This window comes from Bos grunniens, chromosome X (assembly GCF_055505025.1).
Source record: "Bos grunniens cultivar Pamir isolate PY7600 chromosome X, Bosgru_T2T1.0, whole genome shotgun sequence".
Taxonomy (NCBI): Eukaryota; Metazoa; Chordata; class Mammalia; order Artiodactyla; family Bovidae; genus Bos; species Bos grunniens.
Window position 1 is genome coordinate 134,200,279 of NC_141194.1, and position 11,832 is coordinate 134,212,110.

At 37.2% G+C, this 11,832-nt stretch overlaps 1 pseudogene; it reads left to right on the forward strand.

The window, feature by feature from the left end:
* The first annotated feature begins 6,683 nt into the window (after nucleotides 1-6,683).
* LOC147341452 (actin-related protein T2-like) lies at nucleotides 6,684-7,825 on the forward strand (annotated as a pseudogene).
* Nucleotides 7,826-11,832: the final 4,007 nt, after the last annotated feature.

Below are 11,832 nucleotides of genomic sequence, written 5' to 3' on the forward strand. Positions count from 1 at the left end.
CAAATTCTTTTTTTGCTGTCTATTGAGATGATTATGTGATTTTTGTCCTTTATTCTATTAATATAATTTACTGTACTGATTAATCTCCTCATTTTGAACCAACTGTGCATCACTTTAATAAATTCCACTTGGTCACAATATATAATTCTATTTATATGTGATTTTATTCAGGATAGCAACATGCAAAATAATGAAGTCATATTTTACTTCACACAATACACAAAAAATAAATAAGTATAAATTAGGACCTAAATTTATGATTTAAAATTGTAAAACACAAGAAAACATATGGGTAAATCTTCATGAAATTATATTTGTCAATATATTCTTAGATATGACTCAAATAGCACTAACAACAAAAGGCAAGATAGATAAATTCTAGTTCATCAAGCATACAAATACTTGTGATTTAAAAGTTACTATCAAGAAATTGAATAGATAGTGCACAGAATAGGGAAATATTTGAAAATCATGTATCTAATAAAATATTTCTATCTAGCATCTATAAAGAACTGTCACTACTCAATAATTAAAATGTAAAATTATCTTAAAATGGACTAAGAAACTGAATATATACTTCTCCAAAGAAAATATACTAGTGGCCAATAAGCAAACAAAATGTTTCATGTCATTAGTTATCAAGGAAATAGAAATCCCAAAAACAGAGATGCCACGTCACACCTGCTATGATGCCTAGAATTTTAAATGTCAGATACTAATTAGTGTTGGGAAGCATATGAAAAATTAGTGACTCTCCTACACTTCTCTTTGCAATGTAAAATGCCTGATATTTTGAAAAACAGACTCAGAGTTCCTGAAATGATTAAAGACAGTTTTACCATGTGACTCAACTTTTTAATTTCTAGTTATATAACCAAGGGAAATGAAAACATAAGTCTCTATGGCTGAATGGATACAAAAACAAGACCCCTATATATGTTGTCTACAAGAGACCAACCTCAAAACAGGAGACACATACAGACTGAAAGTGAAGGGCTGGAAAAAGATTTTCCATGCAAATAGGGACCAAAAGAAAGCAGGAGTAGCAATACTCATATCAGATAAAATAGACTTTAAAACAAAGGCTGTGAAAAGAGACAAAGAAGGTCACTACATAATGATTAAAGGATCAATCCAAGAAGAAGATATAACAATTATAAATATATATGCACCCAACACGGGAGCACCGCAGTATGTAAGACAAATGCTAACAAGTATGAAAGGGGAAATTAACAATAACACAATAATAGTGGGAGACTTTAATACCCCACTCACACCTATGGATAGATCAACTAAACAGAAAATTAACAAGGAAACACAAACTTTAAATGATACAAAAGACCAGTTAGACCTAATTGATATCTATAGGACATTTCATCCCAAAACAATGAATTTCACCTTTTTCTCAAGCGCACATGGAACCTTCTCCAGGATAGATCACATCCTGGGCCATAAAGCTAGCCTTGGTAAATTAAAAAAAATTAAAATCATTCCAAGCATCTTTTCTGACCATAATGCAGTAAGATTAGATCTCAATTACAGGAGAAAAATGATTAAAAACTCCAACATATGGAGGCTGAACAACACGCTGCTGAATAACCAACAAATCACAGAAGAAATCAAAAAAGAAATCAAAATTTGCATAGAAACGAATGAAAATGAAAACACAACAACCCAAAACCTGTGGTACACTGTAAAAGCAGTCCTAAGGGGAAAGTTCATAGCAATACAGGCACACCTCAAGAAACAAGAAAAAAGTCAAATAAATAACCTAAGTCTACACCTAAAGCAACTAGAAAAGGAAGAAATGAAGAACCCCAGGGTTAGTAGAAGGAAAGAAATCTTAAAAATTAGAGCAGAAATAAATGCAAAAGAAATAAAACAGACCATAGCAAAAATCAAGAAAAACAAAAGCTGGTTCTTTGAAAGGATAAATAAAATTGACAAACCATTAGCCAGACTCATCAAGAAACAAAGGGAGAAAAATCAAATCAATAAAATTAGAAATGAAAATGGAGAGATCACAACAGACAACATAGAAATACAAAGGATCATAAGAGACTACTATCAACAATTATATGCCAATAAAATGGACAACGTGGAAGAAATGGACAAATTCTTAGAAAAGTACAACTTTCCAAAACTCGACCAGGAAGAGATAGAAAATCTTAACAGACCCATCACAAGCACGGAAATTGAAACTGTAATCAAAAATCTTCCAGCAAACAAAAGCCCAGGTCCAGATGGCTTCACAGCTGAATTCTACCAAAAATTTAGAGAAGAGCTAACACCTATCCTGCTCAAACACTTCCAGAAAATTGCAGAGGAAGGTAAACTTCCAAACTCATTTTATGAGGCCACCATAGGCCACCTAATACCAAAACCTGACAATGATCCCACAAAAAAAGAAAACTATAGGCCAATATCACTGATGAACATAGATGCAAAAATCCTTAACAAAATTCTAGCAATCAGAATCCAACAACACATCAAAAAGATCATAAACCATGACCAAGTGGGCTTTATCCCAGGGATGCAAGGATTCTTCAATATCCGCAAATCAATCAATGTAATACACCACATTAACAAATTGAAAAGTAAAAACCATATGATTATCTCAATAGATGCAGAGAAAGTCTTTGACAAAATTCAACACCCATTTATGATAAAAACTCTCCAGAAAGCAGGAATAGAAGGAACATACCTCAACATAATAAAAGCTATATATGACAAACCCACAGCAAACATTATCCTCAATGGTGAAAAATTGAAAGCATTTCCGCTAAAGTCAGGAACAAGACAAGGGTGCCCACTTTCACCATTACTATTCAACATAGTTTTGGAAGTTTTGGCCACAGCAATCAGAGAAGAAAAAGAAATAAAAGGAATCCAAATTGGAAAAGAAGAAGTAAAACTCTCACTATTTGCAGATGAAATGATCCTCTACATAGAAAACCCTAAAGACTCCACCAGAAAATTACTAGAGCTAATCGATGACTATAGTAAAGTTGCAGGATATAAAATCAACACACAGAAATCCCGTGCATTCCTATACACTAATAATGAGAAAACAGAGAGAGAAATTACGGACACAATTCCATTCACCATTGCAACACAAAGAATAAAATACTTAGGAATATATCTACCTAAAGAAACTAAAGACCTATATATAGAAAACTATAAAACACTGGTGAAAGAAATCAAAGAGGACACTAATGGAGAAATATACCATGTTCATGGATTGGAAGAATCAATATAGTGAAAATGAGTATACTACCCAAAGCAATTTATAGATTCAATGCAATCCCTATCAAGCTACCAACAGTATTCTTCACAGAGCTAGAACAAATAATTTCACAATTTGTATGGAAATACAAAAAACCTCGAATAGCCAAAGCGATCTTGAGAAAGAAGAATGGAACTGGAGGAATCAACCTACCTGACTTCAGGCTCTACTACAAAGCCACAGTCATCAAGACAGTATGGTACTGGCACAAAGACAGAAATATAGATCAATGGAACAAAATAGAAAGCCCAGAGATAAATCCACGCACATATGGACACCTTATCTTTGACAAAGGAGGCAAGAATATACAATGGATTAAAGACAATCTCTTTAACAAGTGGTGCTGGGAAAACTGGTCAACCACTTGTAAAAGAATGAAACTAGACCACTTTCTAACACCATACACAAAAATAAACTCAAAATGGATTAAAGATCTAAACGTAAGACCAGAAACTATAAAACTCCTAGAGGAGAACATAGGCAAAACACTCTCTGACATACATCACAGAAGGATCCTCTATGACCTACCTCCCAGAATAGCGGAAATAAAAGCAAAAATAAACAAATGGGACCTAATTAACCTTAAAAGCTTCTGCACATCAAAGGAAACTATCAGCAAGGTGAAAAGACAGCCTTCAGAATGGGAGAAAATAATAGCAAATGAAGCAACTGACAAACAACTAATCTCAAAAATATACAAGCAACTCCTACAGCTCAACTCCAGAAAAATAAATGACCCAATCAAAAAATGGGCCAAAGAACTAAATAGACATTTTTCCAAAGAAGACATACAGATGGCTAACAAACACATGAAAAGATGCTCAACATCACTCATTATCAGAGAAATGCAAATCAAAACCACTATGAGGTACCATTTCACACCAGTCAGAATGGCTGCTATCCAAAAGTCTACAAATAATAAATGTTGGAGTGGGTGTGGAGAAAAGGGAACCCTCTTACACTGTTGGTGGGAATGCAAACTAGTATAGCCACTATGGAGAACAGTGTGGAGATTCCTTAAAAAACTGGAAATAGAACTGCCTTATGATCCAGCAATCCCACTGCTGGGCATACACACTGAGGAAACCAGAAGGGAAAGAGACACGTGTACCCCAATGTTCATTGCAGCACTGTTTATAATAGCCAGGACATGGAAGCAACCTAGATGTCCATCAGCAGATGAATGGAAAAGAAAGCTGTGGTACATATACACAATGGAGTATTACTCAACCATTAAAAAGAATTCATTTGAATCAGTTCTAATGAGGTGGATGAAACTGGAGCCTATTATACAGAGTGAAGTAAGCCAGAAGGAAAAACACCAATACAGTATACTAACGCATATATATGGAATTTAGAAAGATGATAACAATAACCCTGTGTACGAGACAGCAAAAGAGACACTGATGTATGGAACAATCTTATGGACTCTGTGGGAGAGGGAGAGGGTGGGAAGATTTGGGAGAATGGCATTGAAACATGTAAAATATCATGTATGAAACGAGAAACCAGTCCAGGTTCAATGCACGATACTGGATGCTTGGGGCTAGTGCACGGGGACGACCCAGAGGGATGGTATGGGGAGGGAGGAGGGAGGAGGGTTCAGGATGGGGAGCACATGTATACCTGTGATGGATTCATTTTGATATTTGGCAAAACTAATACAATTATGTAAAGTTTAAAAATAAAATAAAATTTAAAAAAATTAAAAATAAATAAATAAATAAAATTAAAAAAAAAAAACAGCATTGGAAAAACTAAAAAAAAAGAAAGAAAGAAAGAAAACATAAGTCTTTGTAGAAACATGGCCAAGATTGTTTCTAGTAGAATATTAATTAATTATAAGGTGTGAAAAATCCAAATGTCTATCAACTAACAAATGGATAAACAAAATGTGCTATATCCAAACAATGGGTGAACCTTGAAAACAATATGTAAAATAAAAGACACCAAGCACAAAAGGCTGCAAGTTTATGTTTCCATTTATAAGAAATGTGCAAAAGTGGTAAATCTATAAAGACAGAAAATGTATTAGTAGTTGCTTACGCCTTAGGGGGAATGGTTTGAACACAGGGTGTTGGCCAAGGGTATAACATTCTTTCTGAGGTGATGAGAAAAGTCTAAATTTTTATCTGTGATGTTTGCACATACCAGCAAATATACTAAACACTGTGGTATATATTTTCTTCTTTTTTTATTATTTTTTTTAAATTTTATTTTATTTTTAAACTTTACATAATTTCTTCTATTTTATTTTTCATTTATTTTATTGGAGTATAGTTGCTTTAAATTGCTGTGTTAATTTCTGCTGTACAGCAAAGTGAATCATCTATTTGTATGCATATATTCCTTCTTTTTTGGATTTCCTTTCCATTTATATCATGACAGAGCATTGGTAGAGTTCTCTACGCTATGTAGTAGGTTCTCATTCATTATCTGTTTCATACATAGTAGTGTGTATACGTCAGTCCCAATCTCCTGATTCATCTCATCGCTCCTTTCCCCTCTGGTATCCATGTTTTCAGTGGGCGAATTATACAGGATGTGAAATTTATTTCAATAAATAAGTTTTTTTAATATATAAATTTATTTATTTTAATTGGAGGTTAATTACTTTACAATATTGTATTGGTTTTGCCATACATCAACATGATCTGCCACAGGTATACATGTGTTCCCCATCCTAAACCCCCCGTCCCACCTCCCTCCCCGTACTGTCCCTCTTGCTTGGGGCTGGTGCACTGAGATGACCCAGAATAAATAAGTTTTTAAAAATAATTGTAAGGATGGAGAAAAGGACAAATGTACTCTGAACCTATTGGAACTGAGTTGCAGGCATCCCCACTGAGATATAGACCTGTATCTGGTGCTTAGTTTCTCCTCTGCCCAAGGGAAAGGCCTTTTAATCATTTCAGAAACAGTGACTAAATGGAGCAGAGAAATCAGTTCTCTTGACCAAGTCCATGGCTTGGTAGTTTCACTTGGTACTAAAGCCAGGTATCTGTTTCATGTTCACAGACTTATCAAAGCTGTTCATAGATACAATTTGCCTTCTTCTGCTTCATGCTTTACCAAGCAGGGAAGTTTTGTGGCTCAGAGACCCCAGGCTTAAATACCCTGTGATGTTCTCTGAGGACAATTGTTGCATTGGCTAGGTTATTACACAATGGGTAATTATCACTGAGATCACCTCAGCAAGCCCTAGGATGTCTGAAAGGAGACAAGATTCATGGGTTGAGGACTCTATGCACTGGCAACAGCCTTCTAGCTCCACCTGGGTGATAACTTGAGAACTTGGGAATCCTGTGGCTGTTTAAATTCCAAGCAGTGCCTATTGTCTCACAAAATGGCTAAGTGTTCTTTATTTTGTTGAGGTTTGAAAGAGCATGCTGTTGACATGTTCAAATCATATATATTAGATATTCCAGCCTATAATTTTTGACAATGGATCTGGACTCTCCAAAGTAGGCCAGTCTGGAGAGACTGGATGCCATTATTTCCTCATCTCTCTGGTAGGGCATCCGAAATTTAAAATATCTTTGACAAGAGATAATCAGAAAAAGTACTTTGTAGGGGAAGAAGGCTTGTGGAAGTATGAAACCTTGCATTTGTACTACCCTAGAAAGTTATGACCAACCTAGATAGCATATTAAAAAGCAGAGACATTACTTCTCCAACAGAGGTCCAGCTACTTAAAGCTATGGTTTTTCCAGTAGTCATGTATGGATGAGAGATTTGGACTGTGAAGAAAGCTCAGCGCCAAAGAATTGATGCTTTTGAACTGTGGCATTGGAGAAGACTCTTGAGAGTCCCTTGGACTGCAAGAAGATCCAACCAGTCCATCCTAAAGGAGATCAGTCCTGGGTGTTCATTGGAGGGACTGATGTTGAAGGTGAAACTCCAGTACTTTGGCCACCTCATGCGAAGAGTTGACTCATTGGAAAAGACCCTGATGCTGGGAGGGATTGGGGGCAGGAGGAGAAGGGGAAGACAGAGGATGAGATGTCTAGATGGCATCACCGACTCGATGGACATGAGTTTGAGTGGACTCCAGGACTCGGTGATGGACAGGGAGGCCTGGTGTGCTACAATTCATGGGGTCACAAAGAGTCGGACACGACTCAGTAACTGAACTGAACTGATTGAACTTGAACTGGTAAGGGGATGAAATGACATGGAGAAACCCTGGAAATAACGTTTTGAGTGGGAACTGGGAGTAAAACCCTTTCAATGACTGTGCTCATGACTGAGCCCTCCTCGAATCCAAGGGAGACTCAAGAGAAGACAACAGAAGTGAAATTTGAGATCTTCAATGTGCCTGCTTTCTGCCTGTCCAAACACACGGTTGTAGCACTCTATGCCTCTGCCTCTGTCACAGGCCTAGTGTTGGACAGTGGGGATGGGATCATTTGCACTGTCCCCATCTTTGAGGGTTATTCCCTGCCTCATGCTGTCACGAAGCTCTACATAGCAGGGAAGGACATCACAGAGCACCTCACCAGACTCCTTACTTGTTCATTGTTGTTGTTCAGTCACTAAGTCATGTCCTGCTCTTTGTGATTCCATGAACTGCAGCACGCCAGGCTGCCCTGTCCTTCACTATCTCCTGGAGTTTGCTCAAACTCATATCCATTGAGTCAGCAATGCCATCTGACTATCTTATCCTCTGTTGTCCCCTTCTCCTCTTGCCCTCAAACCTTACCAGCATCAGAATCTTTTCCAATGACTTGGCGCTTTGAGTCAGGTGTCCAAAGTATTGGAGCTTCAGCTTTAGCATCAGTCCTTCCAGAGAATATTCAGGGTTGATTTCCTTTAGGATTAACTGGTGTGCTCTCCTTGCTGTCCAAGGGACTCTCAAGAGTCTTCTCCAGCACCAGTTTGAAAGCATCAATTCTTCGTACTAGCCTTCTTTATAGCCCAACTTTCACATCCATACATGACTAATGGAAAAATCATAGCTTTGGCTATATGGACCTTTGTTGACAAAGTGATGTCTGTGCTTTCTAATACACAGTCTAGTCTTGTCATAGCTATTATTCCAAGGAGCAAGTGTCTTTTAATTTCATGGATACAGTCACAGTTCACATTGATTTTGGAATCCAAGAAAGGAAACCTGACACTGTTTTCACATTTTCCATATCTATTTGCCAAGAAGTGATGAGACTGGCTGCCATGATCTTCCTTTTTTGAATGTTGAGGTTTTTTTTTTTTTAATCTTCAGATGAATACACATTTATTTATACCTTGGGCATTCTAGAGATTATATTGTACAGTCACTCTGTAACTAACTTCATAGTATATATCTTTTTTTCTTTTTAATTTAAATTTATTTATTTTAATTGGAAGCTAATTACTTTACAATACTGTATCGGTTCTGCTACACATCAACATGAATCTGCCATGGGCGTACAAGTGTTCCCCATCCTGAACCCCCCTCCCACCTCCATCCCCGTACCATCCCTCCGGGTCATCCCAGTGCCCCAGCCCCAAGGATCCTGTATCAAACCTGGACTGGCGATTCATTTCACATATGATAATATACATGTTTCAGTGCCATTCTCCCAAATCATCCCAACCTCTCCCTCACCCACAGAGTCCAAAAGACTGTTCTATATATCTGTGACTCTTTTGCAGTCTTGCATACAGGGTTATCATTACCAAATTTCTAAATTCCATATATATATATGCATTAGTATACCATATTGGTGTTTTTCTTTCTGGCTTACTTCACTCTGTATAATAGGCTCCAGTTTCATCCACCTCATTAGAACTGATTCAAATATATTCTTTTTAATGGCTGAGTAATAGTCCATTGTATATATGTACCACAGCTTTCTTATCCATTCATCTGCTGATAGATATCTAGGTTGCTTCCATGTCCTGGCTATTATAAACAGTGCTGTGATGAACACTGCAGTGCACGTGTCTCTTTCAATTCAGGTTTCCTCAGTGTGTATGCCCAGCAGTGGGATTGCTGGGTCATAAGGCAGTTCTATTTCCAGTTTTTTAAGGAATCTCCACACTGTTCTCCATAGTGGCTGTACTAGTTTGCATTCCCACCAACAGTGTAAGAGGGTTCCCTTTTCTCCACACCCTCTCCAGCATTTATTGCTTGTAGACTTCTGGATAGAAGCCATTGTGACTGGCGTGAAATGGTACCTCATCATGGTTTTGATTTGCATTTCTCTGATAATGAATGATGTTGAGCATCTTTTCATGTGTTTGTTAGCCATCTGTATGTCTTCTTTGGAGAAATGTCTATTTAGTTCTTTGGCCCATTTTTTGATTGGGTCGTTTATTTTTCTGTAATTGAGCTGCAAGACTGGCTTCTATATTTTTGAGATTAGTTGTTTGTCAGTTGCTTCATTTGCTATTATTTTCTCCCATTCTGAAGGCTGTCTTTTCACCTTGCTTACAGTTTCCTTTGTTGTGCAGAAGCTTTTAATTTTAATTAGGTCCCATTTGTTTATTTTTGCTTCTATTTCCAATATTCTGGGAGGCGGGTCCTAGAGGATCCTGCTGTGATTATGTCAGAGAGAGTTTTGCCTATGTTCTCCTCTAAGAGTTTTATAGTTTCTGTTCTTACATTTAGATCTTTAATCCATTTTGAGTTTATTTTTGTGTATGGTGTTAGAAAGTGTTCTAGTTTAATTTTTTTACAAGTGGTTGACCAGTTTTCCCAGCACCACTTGTTAAAGAGATTGTCTTTTCTCCATTGTATATTCTTGCTTCCTTTGTCAAAGGTAAGGTGTCCATAGGTGCGTGGGTTTATCTATGGGCTTTCTATTTTGTTCCATTGATCTATATTTCTGTCTTTGTGCCAGTACCATACTGTCTTGATGACTGTGGCTTTGTAGTAGAGCCTGAAGTCAGGCAGGTTGAATCCTCCAGTTCCATTCTTGTTTCTCAAGATTGCTTTTGCTATTCGAGGTTTTTTTGTATTGCCATACAAATTATGAAATTATTTGTTCTAGCTCTGTGAAAAATACCATTGGTAGCTTGATAGGGATTACATTGAATCTATAGATTGCTTTGCATAGTATACTCATTTTCCCTATATTGATTCTTCTGATCCATGAGCATGGTATATTTCTCCATCTATTAGTGTCCTCTTTGATTTCTTTGACCAGTGTTTTATAGTTTTCTATATATAGGTCTTTAGTTTCTTTAGGTAGATACATTCCTAAGTATTTTATTCTTTTCATTGCAATGGTGAATGGATTTATTTCCTTAATTTCTCTTTCTATTTTCTAATTATTAGTGTATAGGAATGCAAGGGATTTCTGTGTGTTGATTTTATATCCTGAAACTTTACTGTATTTATTGATTAGCTCTAGTAATTCCCTGGTAGAGTCTTTAGGGTTTTCTATGTAGAGGATCATGTCATCTGCAAACAGTGAGAGTTTTACTTCTTCTTTTCCAATTTGGATTCCTTTTATTTCTTTTTCTGCTCTGATTGCTGTGGCCAAAACCATGTTGAATAGTAGTGGTGAAAGTGCACACCCTTGTCTTGTTCCTGACTTTAGGGGAAATGCTTTCAGTGTTTCACCATTTAGGATAATGTTTGTTGTGGGTTTGTCATGCTGCTGCTGCTGCTAAGTCGCTTCAGTGATGTCCAACTCTGTGCGACCCCATAGACGGCAGCCCACCAGGCTCCCCCGTCCCTGGGATTCTCCAGGCAAGAACACTGAAGTGGGTTGCAATATCCTTCTCCAATGCATGAAAAGTGAAAGTGAAGTCGCTCAGTCGTGTCCGACTCTTAGCGACCCCATGGACTGCAGTCTACCAGGCTCCTCCGTCCATGGGATTTTCCAGGCAAGAGTACTGGAGTGGGGTGCCATTGCCTTCTCCGGGTTTGTCATATATAGCTTTTATTATGTTGAGGTATGGTCCTTCTATTCCTGCTTTCTGGAGAGTTTTTATCATAAATGGATTTTGAATTTTGTCAAAGGCTTTCTCTACATCTATTGAGATAATCATATGGCTTTTATGTGTATTACATTGATTGATTTGTGGGTGTTGAAGAATCCTTGCATCTCTGCGATAAAGCCCACTTGGTCATGGTGTATGATCTTTTTAATGTGTTGTTGGATTCTGTTTGCTAGAATTTTGTTAAGGATTTTTGCATCTATGTTCATCAGTGATATTGGCCTGTAGTTTTCCTTTTTGTGTGTGGCATCTTTGTCTGGTTTTGGTATTAGGGTGATGGTGGCCTCATAGAATGAGTTTGGAAGTTTACTTTCCTCTGCAATTTTCTGGAAGAGTTTGAGTAGGATAGGTGTTAGCTCTTCTCTAAATTTTTGGTGGACTTCAGCTGTGAAGCCATCTGGACCTGGGCTTTTGTTTGCTGGAAGATTTCTCATTACAGTTTCAATTTCTGTGCTTGCAATGGGTCTGTTAAGATTTTCTATTTCTTCCTGGTTCAGTTTTGGAAAGTTGTACTTTTTTAGAATTTGCCTATTTTTTCCAAGTTGTCCATTTTATTGTCATATAATTGCAGATAGTAGTCTCTTATGATGCTTTGCATTTCTGTGTTGTCTGTTGTG